Source organism: Euprymna scolopes, chromosome 1 (assembly GCF_053919585.1).
Source record: "Euprymna scolopes isolate OS-2025 chromosome 1, ASM5391958v1, whole genome shotgun sequence".
Taxonomy (NCBI): domain Eukaryota; kingdom Metazoa; phylum Mollusca; class Cephalopoda; order Sepiida; family Sepiolidae; genus Euprymna; species Euprymna scolopes.
In genome coordinates, this window is record NC_136482.1 from 143,328,141 (window position 1) to 143,354,797 (window position 26,657).

At 36.3% G+C, this 26,657-nt stretch overlaps 2 long non-coding RNA genes across 2 annotated transcripts in view; one reads left to right on the forward strand and one right to left on the reverse strand.

The window, feature by feature from the left end:
- On the reverse strand, nucleotides 1-25,432 carry LOC145275681 (uncharacterized). Its single transcript, XR_013867511.1, has 2 exons — nucleotides 24,982-25,432; nucleotides 1-357 (listed from the first exon to the last, which is right to left on the reverse strand). It is a non-coding gene; the product is annotated as an uncharacterized LOC145275681 (long non-coding RNA).
- LOC145275903 (uncharacterized) overlaps nucleotides 1-26,657 on the forward strand; it is a 545,051-nt gene that overhangs the window by 52,622 nt on the left and 465,772 nt on the right. The window lies entirely within an intron of this gene.

The window sequence follows — 26,657 nt, forward strand, 5'->3', positions numbered from 1 at the left end:
TCTAGTACAGACGCCCTTTTATTTAAAAATTCAACTATATACAATATGCATGGAATAGTAATACAACTCGTAGACCCCCCCCCATTAGGTAGAGTTCGTTTTGGGCGTTTCCGATCACGGAACGCCCAAGAAAGTTCAACAGTTCTTCGGTTAGCCAGAACATTTCTCACTGCAGGGTAGCAAGGCCTTAATCCTCTGCACGGGGACATGGTTGGTTGGTAACTTCAGCTTACTTCATTTTCTTTCTCGGGAGTTCACGAATAGTATAGTTGATCTTCACTCCAAGACAAGGGAACATGCCAGGCGTTGATATTAGGTTAATTTCCGTGTACCGTCACTCGGACCTGCCTCCTGCAACTGAAGACACATTACTCCGTACAGCAATCAGGAAAAACATCAATGACGACGTTGATAAGTTTCTACAACCATAAGATATATAACAGGTAAATTATTCATTTACAAACTATATTATTATACAATGGTATACAAGGTGCGAATATATGTTTGAATGTTTGAAATCATAAGGCCAATAGTCCGTTCGAAGAAATATTCTTGTCATGTATCTTGATATTAGTGACGCAATCCACAGTAACACTTAAGACAGTGCGATTCGATGAATTGTTTCTAGCAGCAGAAAGGTTTTTATGAGCCTCGAATCTATTTTTGTGTAAGTACCATAATATGACAGGTGTATTCAAAAAGTGGTCTTGGGGCTCGCTAGAGGGAAAGGAGATGGCAATGATACTTATTCTCAGTGCATGGTTGAGCAGTCAGAGATGTGCCTAATCTTCGAAATCTCTCCTCTAAAACTGAAAATCACTTTTATCTCATCTGTTCAAAATCGCTCGTGCATAGACATATAATGACGTGACGTGTTTGAGACCTTCACCTTTTATGCCATTTCCCGCTAATCGGTGATCTCTGTGTCATATCGATTTCTCTTCCGATTGATCCAGTGCCAACCGTACATAATCTCTTCTCGAGTAAATGTCCATCGAGTTGTTTTCACGCCTAGAATCCTTGCGAAGATGATCTCAGGACCAGCTACTGCACTCGATTGAAACCTAAACAACCTTTCACTGCCATTCTTACGAAATATATGGGTTTCTTAGCAAAGCAATGCTAGTGTCAATATATTATTTTATCAATCCCAAATCCGCTAGATGAAGCTATTTTCTTGTTTTAGGTTTTGCGTCATCGACCAAAAAATACGGTCAGCCAGGCAATCGAGAATAGCTCGGGATTGTTTACATCATTAAAGCTCTGACTACGCTCTATTATAAGCGTTATTAATGTAAAATTCGGGCAACATAGGTGGTTGGGTCACAGTAATAAAAATTAATTAAGCGAGATTTTCTTACTTTTAGTTTACCATCGTAACGCAGTCATGCAAAATGGCAGGTATGACTTTTTTTCTATATGAAACGAAAATGTCTTGCTTGCTGTACATATTTAATCTTTGTTAATAATTACAAGGGCACACATTTAATTTTCTATATTTATTGCATAGTGATTAAGATAGGTCGGCACACTTTTGTTTCGTTTTCTATTAAGTACATATTATTATAATATTAGTCAATACAAGTAGTTAAGATAACATAAAAAAGTCATAAAGATAACAATGTGTTTTGAAAATGTTAGTTTCGTCCAAAATTGTTCGAGTCCGAGTTTAATTTGGAAGAATTTGTCCTCAAGAACATCTGAAATTATCTATATCCAATGCACGGTTTCCACAACAAGCTGGCCGCTTACTTGGTTTCATCGTAACACGGCGACCGCAACACAAGAAATATTGTGGATTGTATACATTATATCTACAACAGCTTCCAATAATTAGTGCGGGTCGTCTTATTAGAATGCCAGAACAACAGATACGAATCATCGGATTGTATGCAATAGTCCTACAACACTGTATATAGCTTCCGATTCTTTGGTTTACATTGCCAGAACAGCAGATTTAAGACCGTGTGTTATATGTCGTGTTTCCAAAGTCACCTGTAAATTAGAGTAGAAAATTACTGTGTGAAGCAACATGGCGTAAAAGTACAATACTGATTGAAGACTTCTTAAAAAATCAAATTATTTCTACATTTAAAAGCGAGAATAAGAGTAATTAACTACAGCGTTGCAGTGGGGATCAATTTGAAAATTTTCTTCAGTTTTCTTCAATAATATCAAGTTTAAGAAAATGCGGGCTATACTGATGCATTCTTGAAAGCTGCATCAATTTGGCGCAGTATATTCTTTTCCGTGTAGGAAGGCATACCAGAATGTTGGATTTTCCCTGAATGCTCTAAAATCTGATAACATGTATCTAAACACTTCAACATATATCACTCTGTTAGCCTCAAATATTGCACTAATTGGTGACAAATATCTAAGAGACTTAACAACATCTGGTTATTGTATTACTTCGCCTTGTGTTTAGTCGTTATGACGTAATTAATACTCTCGAAACTCATCTGGAAATCTGCTCCTAAGAATTTGACCAAATTCAGTTTCCAAACAATGGATCGAATTTATCCTGTTCTAAAATCAGATTCTCGGACACTAAAAGTTGTTTAATTCAACTAACTTGATCGACCACACCAGCTTGAAACATCGGTTCTCGTTGAATCGCCGAAATTAAAAAAAATACTGAGCCGACTTAATACTAAACTGGGTGACCATTAGGGAATTCCAGGTGCTGTATATGCTCTCTGATTATCTCGGTATTGTTTCCAGTCGTCTATCACTTATACTTTCCACTGAACTCAAGCATACCTTGCCTCATTATAACTCGTGCAGCTACCTCATGGGATATCCATAGTGTCTTGAAACTGAATGGAGGCATCGAGAGATCACATCAATATGCTAAATATTGTAGCGAGAACATGTAGCAAACAAAATGCTCTGGAGGGTTTGCAACGCTGCTATTATTGGCACTGAATATCCTAACAGGGGCAAATCTTCTGGAAAGTACTTCTGTGATCGTCTACATAAGAGGACTCATATTAAAGTCAAGTCTCTTTGGAGGAGAATGCTGGAGCATTTCTAGCAATAAATAACACAGCATCATGTTGAAAACATTTCGTGAATCTTTCTAAATAACTCAAGAAGTCAAACGCAATATATTTCTATTCTAAAATATTATTCAATTAAAAAAAAATAATAATAATAATAATAATAATAATAATAATAATAATAATAATAATAATAATAATAACTTCTTAGGTTACTTGGCGTTTCCAATGCAGTACTACAATATATAGCAGTACGATAGTTCAGATGTAATACAAATGACAAATTATGTACGACTGCTTATGAATAGAGCTTCGTCGGAGACATTGTAAAATAGTTCATCTTTAATTGTACTGAGTAATCTTAAACTAAAACACAATGGCGCATGATAACTGCATATGAATAGGCAACAATCGAACTTGAAAATAGTAACAGATTATTTTATAATGACACAATAAGATTATATCCAGGCGGTTTATTCGTTCAGATAAAGGAAATAATCCCGCCAACATTCATAACAAGTGAAGCATGCATGGTCCTTCGTGAGTGCACAGTGAACGAGGCATAAAAAAATACTAAGTTCAGCATTTAACCCCCTATTTAGTCTCAAACGTCCCCAGGGGACGTCAAATCCTGGTGAAAATGCACAAATTGTGCAGTTTTAGGCCTTAACACATGTAAATTTGAGTTCTGCACCATCCAAAAATATTTAATGACTAAGTCTATCATTTGCCCCCCCCCTATTTAGCCCCCAATGTCTCCAAGGCCTACCCGTATTTAAATTTGAGTTAAGCACCATACAAAACTGCTAATTAGACATACCCAGAAATTTTTTGGACAAATATGGTAAAATAGTCCCAAAAATGGAGTGTTTTTATTAGCCCTAAAACAGCCCCTGGGACACATCCAAGAATTATCGTGAAGTATAGACAAACAAAATTATAGAGAAATCATATAGTTACAACTTTTCAGAAAAGTTGTATAAAAATCTAAGTCATTTATATTTTGTAATAAGCACGAAAGTATGAATTTTAGCCATTTTAACCCAAAATGAATCCCTAAGATGGCAACCGGAGTTTTCCCGGAAAATTCGTTCCGTTTTTTTACTCATATCATGTTTAATGTTTGTGCAAAATTTCAAAAAGTTCCAAGCGTAGTTATTGAAAAAAGTGTGGACAGACGAACGGATGAACGGACAAGGGTTAATTTAGAGGTCAGCCCTCCTTATGTCGAGGGACAAATTATCATTTCATAACAGAAGTTTATATTTCCATTTCTAAAACGAAAGTATATAAAATAGTATATCTTTTACGTATTTTACTCGGTTCATTGCGTTGTTTAGACAAGGTTAGAAGTTTATGTTAGAAGTTCGTTTTTACGCCTTTGATATCGTGTTGCTAGGTTCTCGTTTTCAATTCTCGCATATTTATAGTTCTTGTATAGTAACGTGACAAAAACATGGGCGATTACTTTAATACTGTTCACATTGAATAAAAATGGTTAAGTATTTTTTACAAGAGAGTCACCACTTATCAAGGACCGAAAGCCACATGAGGATAAGGATAATTGTATGTAAGATGTTGTAATCGTTAATGGTATGAGTTGGGTACAAACTGATTATTCAAGAGGACTGTTCAACGAGAACTTGTTTACATTAGACTTGAAAGTTACCATACCGTAGTCGGCTGAGAAGTTCCACGGGTCGGTAGTTCTAAAGAAAAAAGATGTGTTTAGATTTAGGCGCGGATAAAGAGTGGGGAAAACTCTTGACAGTTGTTTAAGCTTATCGGAAGTGTTTTGTGAAAGTTTGGCAAGGATTGGAGTTCAGACGAGTTTGGCCATAGATTGGAGTTCAGACGAGCATTGGCTATGAAAATAAAGACAGAGTAGAGAGAGACTCGCGGCGTCTCTTCTGTGGAAAAGAGGCTGCAAGAAAGGAATGCGCATTACCTACTAGGTTTTGAAGCCGGTTTTGAAATCTATCAAAGCAGTATACAACGCACCAAGGAGCTCTTGACCAGTTGTGGTAACATTTTAGGATGCACTTGGCAGATAGAGGATTGCCTCAGCAATGAGATACCTATTGGAACCGTATAATTATCGCACCATTTTTCCAGCGATATTGGCAAGGGACTAAATGTAGGTGTTCCATTTCAGGTCAGGAATGAAGGTCAGTCCTCAGAAGCTTGTTCTATATATCATCTTAAAGATTTTCTTACCTGAGGTTATTTTCTATTTCTGCAAATCTACTATCATGACATGTACAGAGTATTGCTGTCATATTTTGACTGATAAATTAATCTGTTCCATTTGAGCGTTCTTGATAAGGTGCAGAAACATATTTGCAATTGAATTGGTCCCACTCTATCTTTCTGCAACCTCTCTTTCTCAATAATGGGATATTGTTAGTCTCAGTTTTTCCTATGAATACTATCATAGTATGTGCCTTTGAGAATTGTCTGGTATTTTCTCGGCTTCTTTTGTTCCGACTCGGTTTTACTTGTAGGTCTAATGGTTTCCATTAATTCGCTGTTATTATTGTCGCTCTTTTGTTAAAACTGCAAAAGTATAATGGTTCAAAACTGCAATCGAAGCGCATGTTCCCATGCGGAAATTCTATAGCAAGCCCCACTCTCCCCAATGGTTTACTTCGACTTGCGCAACTGCCATTGCTCAAAGGCAGCATGCATTCCGCAGGTTTAACCGACATAAGTCCAGTTCAAACAGACAGAAGTACATAGAAGCTAGAAGTAACGTTAAGAAAGAAATAGCTTCAGCTAAGAGGGAATTTACGGAAACCACTAAAAAACGCATCGAAGCACAAAAACTAGGAACTCGTGACTTCTGGAAAATCTACAACAGTGTAGTAAATACTGGGCAATCAACAATTCCCCCACTAACCAACAATCACGAGGTTCTTTGCTCAGCAATCGAGAAGGCTAACATGCTTGCCAGTCGGTTTGCCTCAAACTCCACACTAGACCCTCTAAACCACCCCCTACATCAATTTCCTATGCGGACAGACGCCACGCTAGACGATCTGATAATCACCCCTGCTCAGTTGCATGCTATCATAAAAAACCTTGACACTTCCAAAGCATGTGGACCCGACCTCATCCCAGCTGTGCTATTAAAAAAGTGCTCAGCCGAAGTAGCTCCAGTTCTCTCTAAACTCTACAACAAATGCCTTAATGAATCTTGCTTTTTCGGGCTGTTGGAAAACTGCTTCTGTGGTACCAGTATTCAAGAATTCTGGCGAAAGAACTGACCCATTAAATTATCGCCCTATTAGCCTCCTCCCACTTTTTGCCAAAATATTTGAGACCTTAATTAACCATGCTCTAGTCCAGCACCTTACAGATGCTAAACTTCTGACCGACCAACAATATGGATTTAGACAAGCCCGTTCCACGACAGACATCCTCACTGTAATCTCTGAACGCATATACCATTCACTGGACAAAGCGGGAGAGGGCATAGCGGTAGCTCTAGATATATCTAAAGCTTTCGACAGGGTATGGCATGAGGGTCTCCTCAGGAAGATTAGATCTTACGGTATCACTGGTAGAATACTTAACATAATTAAATCCTTCTTAGATAAGAGAAAAATCCAGGTTGTCCTCGACGGTCGTACATCTAAACAATATGATAGAAATGCGGGAGTGCTCCAGGGATCTATCCTTGGACCTCTGCTGTTCCTGATATTCATAAATGACCTTCCCGACAAAATTGCCTCTGAGATGGGTATATACGCTGATGACACCACACTCTATAGCAGGCACGACAGGAAAACAAATGAACATATATCTAAAGTAATGGCAGAAACACTAGAGGTTGACCTCCAATCAGTAGTGGAATGGGGACAAAAACGGATGGTCACGTTCAATGCCGCCAAGACAAAACTGCTTTCATTCAATAATTACAAGAAACCTTCTCTACCACCTATAGCAATGGCCAACGAATCTTTATCTGAGAGTACGTCTCACAAGCTCCTTGGCCTAACGTTCACAGGAAACATGAGTTGGAACAATTACATCGAGGGCATTGCCAGGGCCGCTGCGAGGAAGGTGGGCTCTCTCTACCGTGCTAGAAAACTTCTAACACCCGAAAGTATCCTGTACCTCTATAAGGCCACCATTCGCCCATGTATGGAGTATTGCTGTCATATTTGGGCTGGTGCATCGGCTACTAGTCTCTTGCTCCTTGACAGGGTTCAAAAGAGAGTCGCCAATCTGATAGGCCCTAAACTAGCATCTAAGCTTCAGCCTCTGTCCCATCGTCCAAACGTTGCATCGCTCTGCCTGTTCTACAAGTATTATAATGGTGAATGCTCTGAAGAACTGCAAGCACTTGTGCCCCCACGACGTGAACACCATCGACAGACCCGACAAGCTGCAAAATCCCACCCCCACACTGTAGAGATTCCTAGATGTAAAAGATCTTTCTACTCCAGTAGTTTCTTCCTCAGAACTGCTAGACTTTGGAATTCCATTCCAGGTCACTGCTTCCCCAACTGTACTGACTTGCATAAGTTCAAGTGCAACGAGAACCAACATCTCGCTGCCCTAATCCCTACATAGTACCCCAGTAGATGTTTCACCTGATAGTAGCCCCCTACACCAAAATGGCAATGTGCCTTGTTTGGGGTGAAAATGTAATAATAAAAAAAAAAAATTAAGCTAAGTAGGGACGTCCGGGTAGCCTAATTGTGAAATACGCTTAAATTTTCTATTTTAATTTATGCAGATGATTTTGTATATATTATCATAGTGTAAATTTTTTATCGATTCTTATATATTATAAAGTTGTGATTTCAAAAATAAAAAAATATATCCATATGACTTCGATACATCAGCTTAAATCGAAACCAAAACTTATGAGGATACACACACACACACACACACACACACACACATATATATATATATATATATATATATATATATATATATATATATGTGTGTGTGTGTGTGTGTGTGTGTGTGTGTGTTGTAAGCCTGATGAATCCTAGCGTGGATGAAAAGTGGAATATTCTGTGTAGCTTAATCGCCATATATATTTAATAACTTACTATATATATGTATATATATATACACACATATATATGTCTGTGTGCGTGTATATTAGATTAGTGCAAAAGCAATATCGTTTTCTTACATATGCTACTATTATATATAATTTCTGAATTAATTCTTTGATATATATATAGCTATGTTATATATCATTTTGAAGCGCCTTCTTTGCTCTATCGAATCGTATTATTGGTTACAGTTCTGAATCTTTCATTCATTTCTTGCAGGCTTTTCGACAGCGTGGACAAAATTCGTATCCGCACGATTTTCTTGTCCCAGTTCAAACTATGCCGAAAAGCCGCCAAGACGGCTCGTGATATCAATGATGCATTTGGCCCAGGAAACATTAACGAACGTGTGGCACAACGGTGGTTCAAGAAATTTCACAATTGTGAAGTGTGAATGCCTCAGAAAAGGAAGACTGTCGCGCCCGGCCGACTGTGGTTGATGACGAACATTTGAAAGCTTTAATTGAAGCCCATACTAGTATAACCACACAAGAAGTATCTATTGAACTAAAGGTCGACCACCTAACAGTCGTTTGCCATTTAAAGCTAATAGGGACCTCAAAATGTTAGATGAATGTGTGTCGAATGAATTGAACAATAATAATAAAAATCGTCGTTCATAGGTGTCTTCTATGCTGCTTCTGCGCAACAAAAACGATCCTATTTCTCGAGCGGATTGTAACGAGTGATGAGAAGTGGATCCTCTACGACATCCACCGACGTTCGAAACTGTGGTTGGATGCCGGAGAAGCCCATAACACTTCCCGAGGCCGAATTGCACAAAAAAAAGGTTATGGTGACTGTTTTGTTGTCTGCGGCCGGTCTCATCCATCACAGCTTCTTGAATCCGGGCGAAACGATTACGGCGGAGAAATACTACGGACAAATTGACGAAATGCACCAGAAGCTCCAACGTATGTTCCCGAGATTGGTCAATGTTGAAGGGAACAATTCTCCTCCATGACAATGCTCGCCCGCATGTTGCTCACCTGACCATGAAGAAGCTAAACGAATCTGGCTACGAGATTCTGCCTCATCCGCCACATTCACTGGACCTCTCGCCCACTGATTATCACTTTTTCAAGCATCTCGACAACTTCCTACGCGAAAAATACTTCAAAAGCCGAGATGATGCCAAATCGGCTCTCAATGACTCCATCCCTTCCAGAACTCCTGATTTCTATGCTAATAAGTTTCTCATTGGCAAAAAAGTTTATTATGAAAGGAGTTATGGTCTTTTGAAATTGAACATCAAAAACGACCTTATTTTTGCACCAACCTAATAGCAGCAAGATGTATGTTCGCATCACACTAAAACTTCTGCATGTCATTCCATCCAGAAGGGAATTTCAAATTTCGATTTTACTGCTTGTCGTGTTCATCATTTGTGTGGCAGGGATATCTCTAAAGAAGATCCTAATTTACCCTATATGTGCTTCAGGGTTGCACTTGCTTACACCACTGCATTTATATTTGCCCTCTATCGGCCCCACAACAGCGGAGTTACTATCTTTAAGTGCATATCTGAGAAAATAGACCACATACTGTCTGCACATCCCTCGGCTAACAACCACATCTGTGGTGACTTCAACGTCCATAACGTGGAATGGCTGACCCACTCAAATAAGACGGACGATTAGAGGAGGTTCTGTCATGATTTTGCCATAGCTTATGAGCTCACTCAGATTGTTCGCGAGCCCACACGTGTGCCCGATACACTCGGTCAATATGCAAGCCTCCTAGACTTTTTTCTCTCAACTTCCCCTGAGCTATGTTCATGTTCTGTTCTTTCTCCTCTAGAATCCTCCGACCACTCCGTCGTATCAATTCAGATAAAAATGAAATGTAATAAGTCCCCAGACGTACCCCTCCACCGTACTGTATACCGATACTCCGTGGCTGACTTGGATAGCTTGTGTACATTTATATCTGATCTAGCTCTGCATTTAGTTTAAAAAGGATATGTCCTCTATATTATCAGACCTGACCGAATGGTTAATTGTAGGCATAAACCGATTCATACCATCTAAAAAATTCCAACAAAAACCTAACAGCCAGCCATGGTTCTCCCCAAAATGTGCTGCTGCCATCGCACACAGAAATCACTTTTTCCATAGCTAGCAACGTAATAGATGCACTGAGACTAAAGCTGCTCTCAGGAGCGCCAGCAACCACTGTAAAAGAGTAATAAAAAATGCAAGAGAGCTATATGCCCAGTCTGTTAAATCCAAGGTAGCTGATCAGCGGCTTGGTTCCCACCAGTTTTGGCAAATAACAAATAGGATCTTTAACAGAAGTGTGCGTTCTATCCCAACCATTATCAACGGACCAGAGGTCATCTTGCCAGCTTCAGACAAGGCCAAACTATTTACCAAGAACTTTGCAGCTAATTCTACCCTATGCGACGAAGGCCATCAACTCCCCATATTTCCTCCTATAACACAGAACACGCTATGTAACATACAAATATCTGTGCATGATGTCGCCAAGCTAATCAAGAACTTTGATTCCAGTAAAGCTACTGGCCCTGACGGCATTCCAATTATAGTGATGAAAAAGCTTCAACCAGAACTTGCTCCCATACTTACAAAACTGTTTAAACGTTGCCTTAAGGAGAAGTGCTTTCCAACACCCTGGAAAACCTCATCAGTATGCCCTGTATTTAAGAACTCAGATGATAAGTTATCTCCCTCTCAGTACAGGCCAATAAGTCTCCTGTGTGTCATGAGTAAGTTGCTGGAATCCATATTAAATAGAGAAATAGTCAACCACCTCAGCAGAAACAACCTTCTTAGTGACACGCAATATGGTTTCCGTTCTGCAAGATCTACCGCAGATATGCTCATAGGATTAGTGAATCTCTTGACAAAGGCTTCCTTTCCGTGGCAATTGCTCTTGACATATCAAAAGCTTTCGACAAGGTATGGCATAAAGGCCTACTTTACAAGATCTCCAGCTACGTTATAACTGGAAATATTCTCTCTATCATTAAATCATTTCTCTCTGATAGGCTCATAAGAGTAGTGGTTGATCGACAACAATCAGAGGCCTGCAATATTAATGCTGGAGTCCCTGAAGGGTCCATTCTGGGCCCAACTATCTTCCTGATCTACATCAATGATCTCCCTAAACATATACTTTAATCATTCGTTGACATCTATGCTGATGACACGACCATCTACAGCAACACATCAAAGGCTGTAAATGACAACGTTCTCTCTGATTCTCTCTCCTCTGATCTTGCACGAGTGGTTCAGTGGGGGAAGACGTGGCTGGTTACCTTTAATGCATCTAAAACAAAACTCCTATCTTTACATCATCAACGCTCTGATCCCCATCAGGCATCAATTGAAATGGATGGCTCTCGTATTGGAGAAGCCCCATGTTTAGACAAGCTTCTGGGCTTTACCTTCACTCCTGGTCTGAAATGAAATACGAACATCAAGTCTGTTGCTAAGGTCGCTGGAAAGATCCTTCTACCGCTCCAGATGATATCTCACTACTGATGCAATTCTCTATCTATATAAAATCCAAGTACGTCCAAGGATGTAATACTGCTGCCATATCTGGGCCGGAGCTGCTAGAAATAGCCTATCCTGCCTCGACAGAGTACAAAATAGACTTCGTGGCTTAGTGGGGAGTACCCTTTTCTCTTCGCTGCAACCTCTCTCTCACAGAAGAGACGTTGCAAGCCAATCTTTGTTTTATTGTTATTTCCATGACAGGTGCACATCTGAACTCCAATCTCTGGTCCCCCTCGCCAATCTTTTACGAAAAACACCCCTCTAGCTAAATCCACTGTCAAAAACTTTCCCCACTCTTTATCTATGCCCAAATCAAAACGTGGATTCCATGAACAAAGCTTCTTTCTTAGAACTGCATGCCTGTGGAACTCTGTTCCGTCAGCATGCTTCCCTCCTGACTACAACTTGGATGTGTTCGTCCAATGTAAACAAATTCCTGATGAACCGCCCCCCTTAAGTAGACACTTTATTAAATATCCACACTAACGTACTGTACTTACAATAACCCTTATCCCTGAGTGGCTTCCGGGACTTGATAAGTTGTGACCACCTTGTAAAAAAAAATACAGATGAAGACTCCGAAATGTTCACCTGTACGTTACTGTAGTCCTAGTTTGTTCCGATTTCGGAAGTTCGGTAGCGTGGCTTTATTGCTTATACAATGACGGAGTTTGATGTGCAATTCCTGTTATTCCTGGTTTCACTCGTGGTCCGAAGGTGAAAGAATTCTTCTTTTTTTTTACATAACATAATATTGAAGGAAACAAAAATGAAGTCTCCAGAAAAATAAAAGTGCAACGGGTCACCGGCATTAGGTTTGCTGCCCTTTTTTCTGCTTGAATGTCTAATGAAAGAAATCCACTAAAATAGACTGCGTTCATTGTATAATTCAATCAAGAATTCGGTAGGCAACGAATAAAATCAAACTCCATTCATAAATTATTTTTTATTAAGATAAACAATATATGTATGAAGTGAAATTGACTGAGTGTGTGTATATTGTACATTTTCCTACCAAACTACTCTGTCAATTTTCAGTCTACAGACTCAAGATTTAACTTAAGGGGTACTAAGATTTGAGAAAATCTTATAAATCGGTTTTCGACCAGAAATTTGCCTGTCAAGGGGTCAAAGTTCAACGATTAGACATTTGAAAACTTTACTAAACTCTTCCGCCAATTTTGAATCTAAACATTTGAAATTTTAGATGTAAGTCATGTTGACATCGATAAAATTTTTAATTTGATTTGAGCACACAACAATAAATGGTTACGGGTCATAATTGGGGTAAAAAAATTTTAAAATTGACCCATGCGGTCTCTACTAAATTATTCAGTCAATTTTGGTCTAAACATTTGAAATTTTACATAAAGTGTATTTTAGGTCGAAAATTTGGCTTTCAAGGGATCAAAGTTCAAAAGATTTGGCCTTTGCGGTCTCTAGCAAACTTTTCAGCAAAGTTGCGTCTACACATTTGAAATTTTATATAAAAAGTATCAGACATGCAGCAAGCTGAATGAAAAAATATGTGCAATTTTCCTTTTTTTCAACAAGGCAGTGATTTACAGACGTTTGAACAGTTGGCTCAAAAATAAACTATTGTGACGTACAATTAACCCTTTTAATTTATTTTCTTCTTCACCTCTCTCTCATTCTCTCAGTCTAGCGGAAGGGCGATTCAAACTCTACTCTTTACAACAACTGGTCTCAACACAATTAATACCATAAGAGCAGACGTTCTTCAGGCCAAGATGAAAGTGTAATATCTGTTCTTCAGATTCTACACTTCAACTTCCTGTTTGCTCTCAGTGAAGGAGAAATCCTTAACGACTGAGGATTTTTTGTTCCTTTTCTCCACGTTAAAAACGACCTTGGTGTCTAACCATATTCATAGGAAAAGCATTGTAAATAATTACTCGAACTGCCAAATACTTTTAGTATTATAATATAATTATCAATCTCAAATTCGCTCAGCTGAAGTTACTTTTCCTTATATTGGTTTGAGTCACCAACCAAAAAAATGGAACCAGCAAGGCGATCTTGAATTACCTGGGTTTGCCCACAAAAAATAGCTCTATGTTCTATTTTAACCGTTATTGGTGTAAATTTTGACCATCACACGCGGTTGGCTTACATGGTAATTAACGTCGAGAAAGCACAAATGCTGCGAGGTCTTGAGAGCACATTTTATTAAATTAGTTTTAAATAGAACAAAGGGATTAAACAATGTGGTGATGGGACAGGGTTTAGAATTTCTTTGATAGTGCGGCGCCTATTTAGTTAGAAACTCATTTTATCTAAGTGGGAGAGACAAGTTGAAGGTGAATCATCCCACGTGTGGCATGAATCGGTGAATGGTGGTTTTGGAGAAATATAGAATACAGGTGTGAGTAATTCTCTAACACGATAGAGGGAGCCTACTGTCTTAGCAGCATTCTAATTCATGTTATTAGTGAATCTCAACCCGTGATGTTCTAATGTACGCAAACATACACGTGAGTCGTACTCATCTAACATACACACTTATGAAGGTCTACTGCTGTTGTTACGAGAGTAAATGATTCCATAAATTAGAAAAAAAAACTTTTAAAAATGTGGTTCCACATGAAAGTTTGATGAATAGCAAACCTTCATCACACTCAAATAAATAATCACTGTTTAGAGGATAAGGACAGTTTTTTTTTAAATATATACATTTGGAAATTTTAGTTTCTTTGTAGTATTTTAAAGGCTTGGGGGTCTCCAGATGGGCATAACCTTCCATATAAAAATTCAACTCTATGCAATACGCATTGAATGGTAATATGACTTGCTTCCCACCTGACTACAACTTGGATGTGTTCAAGTCCAACGTTAACAAATTCCTAATGAACCGCCCCCTTAAGTAAACACTTCATCAAATCTCCACACTAACGTAATGTACTTGCAATAACCCTTATCCCTGAGTGGCTTCCGGGCCTTGATGAGTGGTGACCACTGTGTAAAAAAAAGACGTTCCACAGTGAGTTCGTTTTAGGCGTTTTCGATCACAGAACTCTGAAGAAAGTTCAACAGTTATTTTGATCACTCAGAAAAATTCTCACGGCAAGATAGCTTGTCCCTTATCTTTTACATGTGGACAGAGTTGCTTGGTTGCTACAGCTTACTTCACTCTCCTTCTCTGGAGTCCACGAGGGATGTAACTAATCTTATTGAGCCCAAGACATCGGCACACACTAAAAATTGTTATTAGCTTTATTGATGTGTATAACCACTCAGACTTAACGTAAGTTCCTGCAACTGAAGGCGCGTTTCTCCGTACAACATTTAAGAAAAATATCAATGAAGATGCTTATAAGTTTCTACAACTATAGGATATAGGATATATACATAACAGGTTAATTATTCAATCACAAAGTATAAATATTATATTAATATAATAGTATGAATTACACACACACACATATATATATATATTACGTACATTATAATATTTATATTATATTATAAATTACAAAGTATGTTATACTGATATTATATCATAATATAATACAATAATACAAAAGGAGTGAATATATGTTTGAAATCATGAGGTTAATTATCCGTTCAAAGGAATATCCTTTACATGTATCGTAAATCTTGATAGTGATGGTGCAATCCATGGTCACAATTAAGCCGGTTCGTCCTTTCTTTCTCGTTTGATGTCGTCATTATCAGCCCGCGTATCTACTTTTGTGTAAGTACCATAATATGACAGGAGTAATCAACCAGAGGTTTTGCGGCTTACTGTACCGTGAAGAGATGACGGCGATACACAACGTCGGTGTATGGTTCAGCGTTCAGGGACTTGTCTAATCTTCGAGATCTCTTCTCTAAAACTGAAACTCAATTCTGATCTAATCTTTTAAAATTGCTCGTGCATAAGCTTATATAATAAGGTGACAGATTGGGGACTTGACCTACAAGGTGCATTCTAGGCAAAAGGTGATCACTGTATGATATCCCTTTAACTGGTCCAGTGTCAACCGTACATAATCTCTTCTTGAGTACTTTATCATCGAGTTGTTTTCATGCCGAGAAGTCCTTGGGAAGATGAGCTTAGGGCCATGTATTGCACTCGGTCATAGCCTAAACAACTTTTCACTACTATTCTCTCTAAATACAATTTCTTAGCAAAACAATGTTAGTATCAATATATTATTATTACCAATCCAAAATCAGCTAGTTGAAGGTATTTCCCTTGTCTTAAGTTTCGTCATTGACCAAATAAATATAGTCCATAAGGCAATCGAGATTTGCCAGGGATTTTTTACATAATAAAAGCTCTAACGTAGCTCTATTATAAACGTCATTTTTTTACATAATAAAAGCTCTAACGTAGCTCTATTATAAACGTCATTTTTTTACATAATAAAAGCTCTAACGTAGCTCTATTATAAACGCCATTTTTTTTACATAATAAAAGCTCTAACGTAGCTCTATTATAAACGTCACTTTTTTACATAATAAAAGCTCTAACGTAGCTCTATTATAAACGTCATTTTTTTACATAATAAAAGCTCTAACGTAGCTCTATTATAAACGTCATTTTTTTACATAATAAAAGCTCTAACGTAGCTCTATTATAAACGTCATTTTTTTTACATAATAAAAGCTCTAACGTAGCTCTATTATAAACGTCATTTTTTTTACATAATAAAAGCTCTAACGTAGCTCTATTATAAACGTCATTAATGTAAAATTCGACCACCATAGATGGTTGGGTCACAATAATAAAAAATCAATTAGGTGAGATTCTCTTGCTTTCAGTTTATCATCCGCCTATGCTCAACCATAACTGGATCAGGCAAAATAGAAAAGCATGGCGTTTCTTTCTCCTATATGAACCGAAAATGTCTTGTTTGCTGTAAATATTTATCATTGTTAATAATTACAAGGACACACATTTAATATTCTGTATGTATTGCATAGTGATAAAAATAGGTTGGTACATACTTTTGTTCCATTTTCTGTATATGTTGTTATAATATTAGGCAATACAATTAGTTAAGATAACATTTAAAAAAAAGTCATAAATATAACAATGTGTTTTAGAAATATTAGTTCCGCCGAAAATTGTTCGATTCCAGGTTTATTTAAAAACGACTTTTCCTTTGACACATTTGAAATAGTCCATATCGTATGTACGGTTTTTACAACATGCTGACCGCTTACTTGGTTTTGAGGTAATAAGCCCAGAGCAACATAAATAATCTCGAGGATTGTATAGATTATGTCCGCAACACCTTCCTTTATAAATTCCGGGTCTTCTTCTTAGTTTTCCAGAACAGCAGAGGTAGAACTATCGGTTGTACGTCTTGTCTTCACAGTTTTCTGCAAATTAGAGTAGAAGATTGCCGTGTAAAGCAATATGGCGTAAAGGTACAATACTGATTGAAAGTTTTTTAAGAAATCAAATTATTTCTACATTTAAAAGAGTAATTAACTACAACGTTGTCTTAGTCTCCTTCAATGATCCGAAGTTTTTGAAAACCTTTGCTATATTGATGCATTCGCTTTTTTTTAAATATCATCAATTTTCCGCAGTATAATTTATTTCGTGTAAGAAGGGATACCAGAATGTTGGATTTTCCCTGAATGCTCTAACAACCAAATACATGTACTCAACCCTTCAACATATATTGCGCTATTCGGAAACAAATATCTAAGAAACTTCACAGTATCGGATTATTGTTTTACTTAGAGTAGTGGTCAGACGTTATGGCGCAATTAATACTCTCGAAAATAATCTGGAAATCTGCTCTCAAGAAATTGACTTTCAAACAATAAATCAAATTTTTCCTGCTTTATAATCAGATTTTTGGACACTAAAAGTTGTTTAATTCAGCTAACATGATCGACCACACTACGTTGACACACCGGTTCTCGTTAGATCGCCAAAGTTAAACAACAACGCGCCTAGATAGGTTTGTAGTGTTTTTATTTAATGTAAAATATTCATCTGGTTTGAAAAACAAGTAGTTTCGAGCGTTACACGACGACAAGACAAAAAATTGCCGCGTAGTATCTCGTATGTTTATCAAATATCGACAATGCGTAAAAAATTATAAATTATACAAAATACCCAAGAAACTCACCAAATGAATGTCACTGTTTCTTACAATATGCTGTATATGTTTTAAGGCATTATCAAAATTTTTAAGATATGATAGACCACGTGGCCATTGGATGAATATCAGTGATTTATTCATAAATAAAATTCTATAATGGACCGCATTGGTGGGCACAATTAATCTACTAAGAAATATGGAAACATTTCAATTTAAATACACTAAACACTGCCTTTGTTGACAGAATGTGTCACAAAGATTAAGTTTACAAGATTTACAATAATATTCAGATTCAAATCGAACTCAAAATACAAGTAATTATTCTGGAGATATGACCAAATTTTGAACTTAGCAAAACGATATTAAAAAAGACATTCTAAAGAATGGCAGGTACTTTGAGTCAGCCACAGATTCAAAACAAAACTCTATAATTATGCTAAAAGAATGCGCAATTCCTAGAGATGGCATTGTAGACTCTTTAAAACGGGATAATGGATTGACATAATTTAGATGACATCGCATCTGTTCCCATAATGTAGTAGATAGTTATACCATTGTACAGAGTTGACCTAATTAAACTCAAATTGTTTATGAATATTCATTGTAGTTCAGATGTAAATATTGAAATGTAAGTCAAAAACATAAAGCCAATTACAGAAAATTACAGCAACAGAAATAACAACAACAACAACAACAACAATAATAATAATAATAATAATAATAATAATAATAACCTCCCACTCATCCCAACAGATATAATCACAGACTTAAACAACTTGATTTACGCAGGCGCCAAAATGGTAAGTATGAATTTCAAATCAGAAAAACAACCGGGGACAAGTGGACCGATAAACCCTGGATGGGAAATGAGACCAGAAACTCAAATACACAAATATAAAAAAGAAATCAAAATGATCAACAGGAGGAAAACAATGTGGCGAAGATGGAATATTGGAAATGTGGCTGGCAGGAAGGGGCTAAACAAGAAACATGAAGAACTAGACAAAAAATAAAAGCAAAAGAAGCAAGATTGAGACGATATAGATATAAATCTGAACAATGCAAACCAAACAGGGCATTTAAAAAACAATGAAAGTCAATTCTACCAAAATGTGAACGGAGGAAAAACAAAAACAGAACAACCAAATCCGACGGAAACAAAACTCTACTGGAGTAAAATATGGGAAGAACGATAAGACTACAACAGAAATGCCGAAGGGCTGAAAGACATGAAAGAAGAGTTATAACAAATTGAAAAAGGAACAGTGAATTAAATCTGCAAGAAAACCCTATAGAAAACTATAGGAAAAATGCCAAACTGGAGAGCACCAGGGCACGACGGGATACATGCATACTCGTTCAATAAATTCACAACCTTACATAAAAGACTAGCCCAAAACCTGATAAGATGTATACAGGAAGCAAGCGTGACAGACAAATGACAAAAGGTAGAACTACACTGCTACAGAAGGACACAGAGAAAGGAACCATCCCCAGAAACTATATGCGGATCACGTGCTTACCGACTATGTGGAAGATACTAACAGCACAGCTGAAGTAACAAATCTACCACTCCCTGAATAATCGTGAAATCATCCATGAGGAACAGAAAAGAACGCCAAAAAGGAAAAAGAGGAACACATTATCTGCTATATATAGATCAAAAGATCCTAAAGAGGTAAAAAGGAGGAGAAAGCATTTAGCCATGACATGGATCGACTACAGAAAAGCGTACGACATGATTCCACAAGCATGGATAAAAAAATGCCTAAAAATTTATAAAATATAAAGTGGGATCACCAACATGATAGAAAATACGGTGAGAACATGGAGATTGGAATTGACAGCTGATGGACATACAAAGAGGCATCTTCCAAGGAGATTCCCTATCACCATTAAAAAGTGCCAAGCTAGATACAAGTTCTCTAATACAGAGGCAAAAATGAACCACCTGATGTACATGGACGATTTGAAACTTTTTGCAATGACGGAAAGGAGCTAGACACAATAATTAACAATACTGGGATCTTTAGCCAAGATATCCAAATAGAATTTGGAACGGAAAAGTACACAGTAATAGTTATAAAAAAGGGAAGACTGGAAATAACAGAAGGCATGAAACTACCCAACCAAACAGATGAGGGCACTAGGAGAACTAGACGACTATAAATACTTGGGAATTCTGAAAGCGGACACCATCAAAAGAAAAGAAATGAAAGAGGGAATTGGAAAGGAATACCTCAGTATAACAATAAATCTTCTCGAAAGCAAATTATATTGTAGAAACCTAATAAAAGGCATAAATACATGGGCAGTATCACTAGTAAGGTACTCTGGACCGTTCCTATGATGGACTAAAGAACTGAGCTCGACCAGCAGACCATAATGCACTACACCGAAAGGACGCTATTGACAGACTCTACGTGAAAAAGAAAGAAGGTGGGAGAGGACTGATCTGCATAGAAGACTGTGTGAATGACACAATAAAGAACTAGAAAAATACATAATGCAAAACACCGAAAGGATAATTATGGCAGCGAGAGACACGGAAAAAAACAACAAAACAGAAAACAGAGAGACAAATGACAAAAAAAAGAAAAAATGGGAAGAGAAACAACTCCACGGACGATTCATAAGAATGGCAAAAGATGAGAATAACGAAAACACCTGGACATGGATGCGAAAAGGACATATAAACCGAGAAACCGAATCTCTAATAACTGCAGCACAAGATAACCCGATAAGAACAAACCATATCATAGCAAAGAGACAATTCTTACCGTATTTACTAAACTATCAATTTGTTCTTTATCTTTTGCGAATAACTAAGTCGTCCATGAAAAGTAGATGGTTAATTCTTTCTCCTTTCTTCTTCACTTCATAGAAAATCTTTGTTTTCCTTAATACCAGTGTCAATGGTATCATAGTTAAGACAAACAACAATGGCGAGAGACTATCACCCTGGAAAAATCGTCGTTTTATTTTTACCTTGCTAAGTCTAATTTGACCTGGTCTACTTGGAAGATGCCTCTTTGTATGTTCATTTCTGTTATGTGTTGTCCATTAGCTAAGTCAGCGACAAATTATGGGATTAGCTAAGACAGGGTTATTTGAAGAAAGAGACTGAAAGTGCAGTAGTAGCAGCGAAAGATCAAGCCATATGCACAAGGAATTTGAGAAAAAAAGTGTATGGTGAAGATACTGACTAAAGTTGTAGAGTATGTCGTGCTACAGAGGAAACAGTGTCCCTTATTGTGTTAGAATGTCCTGAAATTAGCACAGAAAGAATATAAAGAAATAAGACACATAATATTGCAAAAGGGATCCATTGGAAATTGTGCGAAAAATGGGGATTTGAAATATCTGACAAGTGGTACACACAGAAGCCTGAAAAAGGTCCGAGCAAGATTCTATGGGATTTCTCTATATAAACAGACAAAAGACTGGGGCATAATAGGCCGGACATCACTGTAGTTGGGAAAAGAAAGAAAAAGTGTTTTCTGATTGACTCGGCTTGCCCCTTTGACACTCACATCGGAAAGAAGAAAAAGTGCACCAATTATTCCGACTTGAAATATGAGATTCCTACGATTTGGAAATTGAAAGAAGTTGAAGTAATCCCTGTTGTAGTGGGGATATTGGGATCAGTGACAAAAGACTTTGACAAATGGTTACAAAAGTTGGATTTGAGAATAACAGCAGAAATGTTACAAAAATCTTGTTTACTTGGAACAACAAGAATCATTCGGAAAGTATTGGACATAAAACAGAGAAAATAGGGCAGCTGCAATACATAAAACCACTGCGTGAGGTCCACTGTTACAGCTCAACTTCCAAGGTAAAAAAATCAATCTTGTGAACGACAACAACTACAACATCAAAAATTATTATTATTATTATTATTATTATTATTATTATTATTATTATTATTATTAATAACTAGCGGGGTTACTCAACGTTGCTCGGGACCGTATAAATAATGAGACAATTGAAGTTGATTTTGAATATAATTGTTATTCTTAGGAGAGAGGAATTTTTAATGTCTATGTAACATTTGCTATTTTGAGCAAAAGAATATTTTACCTACCCTAGGACGGCTATTACACATGTATGAAATAATTGTACGTTCCCTCGGACAGGTAATTTACAGAATGTATATGAAATAATTTTACCTTTTTGGACGAGTAATTTATAACATATATTTGGAAGGGTAATGTAAATACATAAATGAAACAATTTAACATCTCTCGACAGGTATTGTACAACATATATAAAATAATTTCTCTTCCCACCAAGGCTACCATAATTTTAAGAAAACTGAAATCATTTTTAGACGATATATCATTAGGATTTCCGAATTAATGCATAAATACATTGTGTTGGTTTATGAGTTCGCAACCCTTGCTTCACCATAAGTTTCAACATTACTGCGTTTCTTTACTTCCTCACTATCGGCACTATTATTGTAAAAAAATGATGTTATTTTTGGAAGATGTTTCGGTAGGATTTAAAAATTAATGCATAAATACATTGACATAGTTAACTGATTAGACAACCCTTGCTTCATTATCAAATCCTATATTACCCTGTTTCATTTTCCCCACTACCGACAAGAAACTTTTTGGAAAAAAAGACGTCATTTTCGGAAGATTACTCGACAGGCTTTACAGAAATAAACAAATGCGTTTTTCGTAATTGTAATCCACATTATCGCCCGCTGCCCTTACAAAAATAATAACTTTGATATATTGTTTGGTTTGATGATTTTATTGAAAAAAAAAACACCAATAAATTAACGCACATTTCATCATATTTCATAATTCTTGGATATGTTACTAATTTCGACCATCATTTTTCATAATTTTAACCTACATTATGGCCACCCCTTACGATAATAATAATTTTGATATATTGTCTAGGCCGATTATTTCATTATAAACTTACCAATCAATTAACTCACATTTCATCATTTTTCATAATTATGCTACTAATTTCGACAATTATATTTCATAATTTTAACCCCTGTTATCTTAAATATATTCTATTTTGTATTTTTTAGAAGGTGGTAATGCTTGGTAGAAAACTATATTACGCTTTCTTGGCCTTTTGGCTAAGATGAAAGTGTAGTATCTGTGCTGACGCGAAATCAGCGAAATCATCAACTGCCCCCTCTCTCCATAAACAGAAAAAGTGGTGACAATACTTGGGAGAATGAAGAGGCACTAATTCCCCACACTTCAACGTCACCTAAAAAGAGAAGGTTTGGTAATCCCTGACGGCCTCCAGAGTACTTTTTAAAGCAACATGCCCCACCTCATCAACACATGACGTCACTCTGGGAAGTTTTTCGAAATACATGATTGCATAAATTGTTTGTATTTTTTAAATATGTGTACTACACTGTAGAAGCACCTTATTTAAAATTTATGCTATTCAAAAAATAAATATTTCAAAATGCAGTTAATGATTAGACGACACTTGCTTTACAATAAACTAATGAAGAAATTGGATTGAGAAACCGATACTTAATACTAAACAAAAATAGAAATAATACATGTCAGTTTCTTATTTAATAAATTGTTAGGTGAAAGTACAGAATAGTCTAAATAATACCTCCCCCTCCCCATATTAAGAATGGCTTTCTAACTAATAATGTTATTATTTCAGCACTGTTCGTATTCCGTGTGTCACCTCCCTTCTCCGTCGTAAAATAATGTATGAAATTAAGTAAATATGTGATGGTAAAAAAGATATAGGTTTGTTTTCATATTTACAAATTTCAAACCGCGAGTAAAATGTACTTATGGTTTTGTTTTTTGGTTTTTTTTAATACAAAAACATTATTTGTTTTTTTATTTTAATTTTTTAATGAGTTGGTGTCATCAGTTAGAATTGAAATTAAAAAGAACCGAGCGTTCCAGCCTGAGAAAAAAAAAATCTACGCGCATGCGCACAAAAACAAAATGTTAGCTAATGCTTAATGAACATTTTATATGTAAATTTTCCGATATCTGTATGCGATAAACGTGCATGTAAGAAAAGATATTATTCGCTATAAACCACCCTTGGTGCATGAATATCATTTCCTGAGAGTTTCAGTGCTATGCGACCAGTAGTTTAATAGTTTACCTGTTAGATATTTACACACACATACATCTACTGTTTTATTTATATTGTTCCGATTTCTTTTTTAAACAAGCTTTACGTTTGTTCGCAGTTTTCTTTTTGTTTTGGTTTTGCCGATTTTTTAAAGTTTAACATCGTTTTTTTTTTAATACAAGGATATTACTTCGCTTAGTCCTCACTTTACCCTCCCCCCCCCTTACACACACACCTCCAAACCACTGGGCAACGCTGGGTACCCCCGTTAGTATATTTATATATAATAATTTTTTTTTTAATTTGATTTCATTATATATATATATGTATAATAAATTTAAAAAAAAAATCATATATATATATATATAACTACTTCATTTACTCACATAAAATTAATAAACGGAAGTATAGATTTATGCGTAAACTTTAAGTATTTACTTCAAAAGTGCTCACTACGTAGGTAGAGCTAGTTAGTAATTTATAAAATATATATGGCGATTAAGCTACACTGAATATTCGGCGTTTCATCCAATCTAGGATTCCTCAGGCTTATGAGTGGATGAAACGCCGAATATTCAGTGTAGCTTAATCGCCATATATATTTTATAAATTACTATATATATATATATATATATATATATATATATATATATATATATATATATATATATAACATTTAAGTAGTGAGAGTAATGTCATGTCATTATAAATGTTAAGCAATGATTAGCTTGACTAGCACCAGATTGATGACCATTTGGAAATTCTATGCGTAATTCGTATATAAAATCTTTAGGTTGGTTGGTTGTTTTTTATTTTACGGCATATCAACCCTTTTTAAGTTATTTAATGCCAAATACAGTGATTTTAAAGAAAAATGTTTTCATAGGATATATTTGTTTGTTTGTTTTTTTGTTCAAGTCGATTTCTATTTAACCCATAGTTGAGACCCTTACAGGCACTACCACTCCGGATCAGAGTGGACCTGGGAGCAATGGCAATTAAAGGGTGGCTCCACACTCCTCAAACCCGCAAGTTGGGGCCCCACCATCGGATATAGTTTAAGGTCATATCTAAGACCAAAACCCTTAGGGCTATTGATTGCCTCGTATGTGTGTGCACGTATATATAAGGTATAATATAAGTGGTTAAAAACAATGGATAAAAATTACAAATAAAAGTGTATACGTACCCACAGCGCCATGGCTAAAAGCTAACAAAGCAAACATGACACACAAAAGGGTGGCGATTTTCATCATGTTTTCAATTAATAGTTGAAATGAAATATATCAGCTTCAAAAATAACTGCAAAGATAGTCGAAAATAAAACGTCTTTTATATACATTCAATTTCCGGCTTAAATTACGTCGCAGCTGTATGGTAAATTCCCCTACATTTTAAATCGATGTGTATCACGTAGGCATCACACGATTTGGTAAATTTTAGGACAAATTAAATACATAATTAAAGCAACAATTTAATCAGTATCAAAAGAAAAAGAACAAAATTATGTGCGTCCAAAATTAGTTTTATTCTTACATTAAAAACAGCAAATTGTTTTGTTGTTTTTTTCTAGATTTATTAGGATCAGTTATCAAATTGTTCGGATATTTATGGTCACTTAAAAACTATAATTTTTATTTTGCCTCATATAAAAAGGTTTATGAATCAATATGACTGTATGCCTATTTCCGATTACTTTATTTGAGTTTATCTATTAGTTTTTATTTATTGTTTGATAGGCTACCCGGCGTTGCTCAGACAGTATTTACTTTCAATAAAATAAATCAACATTAGATACGTTTAAAGCCAAAACAACGCATTATTACAACATAAGCATACATTTATTTTGTTTGAAATTTATATTGAAATTCATAAATATATTTCAAAGATACACTTGTCTTTCTTTCTTGTTTTCTTTTTTTTTACCGTGTTGTTGTTGGAACATAGAATCAGTAGAATCCATTTGCTGTGTTTACGGTAGTTTTTTCAAATGTTGGAAAGGATCGTTGGTCACGCGGAATACACGTTAGGGATTGTGTTCTTTGATAACAATTTCAAACAAAATGATATCTGTTTATTTTGTAATAATGCCTTGTTTTGTCTTCAAACGTATCTAATAAGTATTTATTTTATTCAAACTCAACCAGCGCTTCTAACAAGGAACACAAAACCCTAACAGTATTTACTTTCATGTTTTGCCCCGAATACATGACGCCACATGCTATTACGCCACGTATGACGTCACCTTTTATGGCGTCATACATGACGTCATACCATATGATATACACTATGACGTTATTGTATAGTAGCAAGGAGACCGGACGCTTCCCGGGTTTGAATGAGGACTAACGTGTAATAGATTATATGCAAACACCGACCCTGGTGTGAAATAACGCCACGATAGGACTATAAAAAGGAGAAGCTTGTTAGAGAAGACGAGTACGTCTAAGGAGTGTGACGCCATGGCCGTAACGAGTAGCAAGGAATACGTGTAGCAAGGAATAAGGAAATAAATGTCTTTGTTACAAAATATGGTGTCGAGTTATTACTCTCCCTATGTTCTGCTACAACGTGTTGAGTCTACGTGTGAAAACGTGTACAACGCTTGAATTAAATTTTAAAATATAAAAATAAAATATTATTGTTCAGTTGTGCTCTATACGTTAAGTTCCAACACAATAGAACACTACCAGACACATAAATTACATTTGTGCATTCCGTAAACAAGCAGTTAAATATCTAAGTGGGAGTGGGATCTAAGTGGGGGTGAAAAGAAAGAGGGGGAAGTTTGGGAGTTGATAGAGTCCTTCCAAAATAAGTTTACCTTGGGGATAAAGGCCAACGATGAATCGAAATTGGGAACTG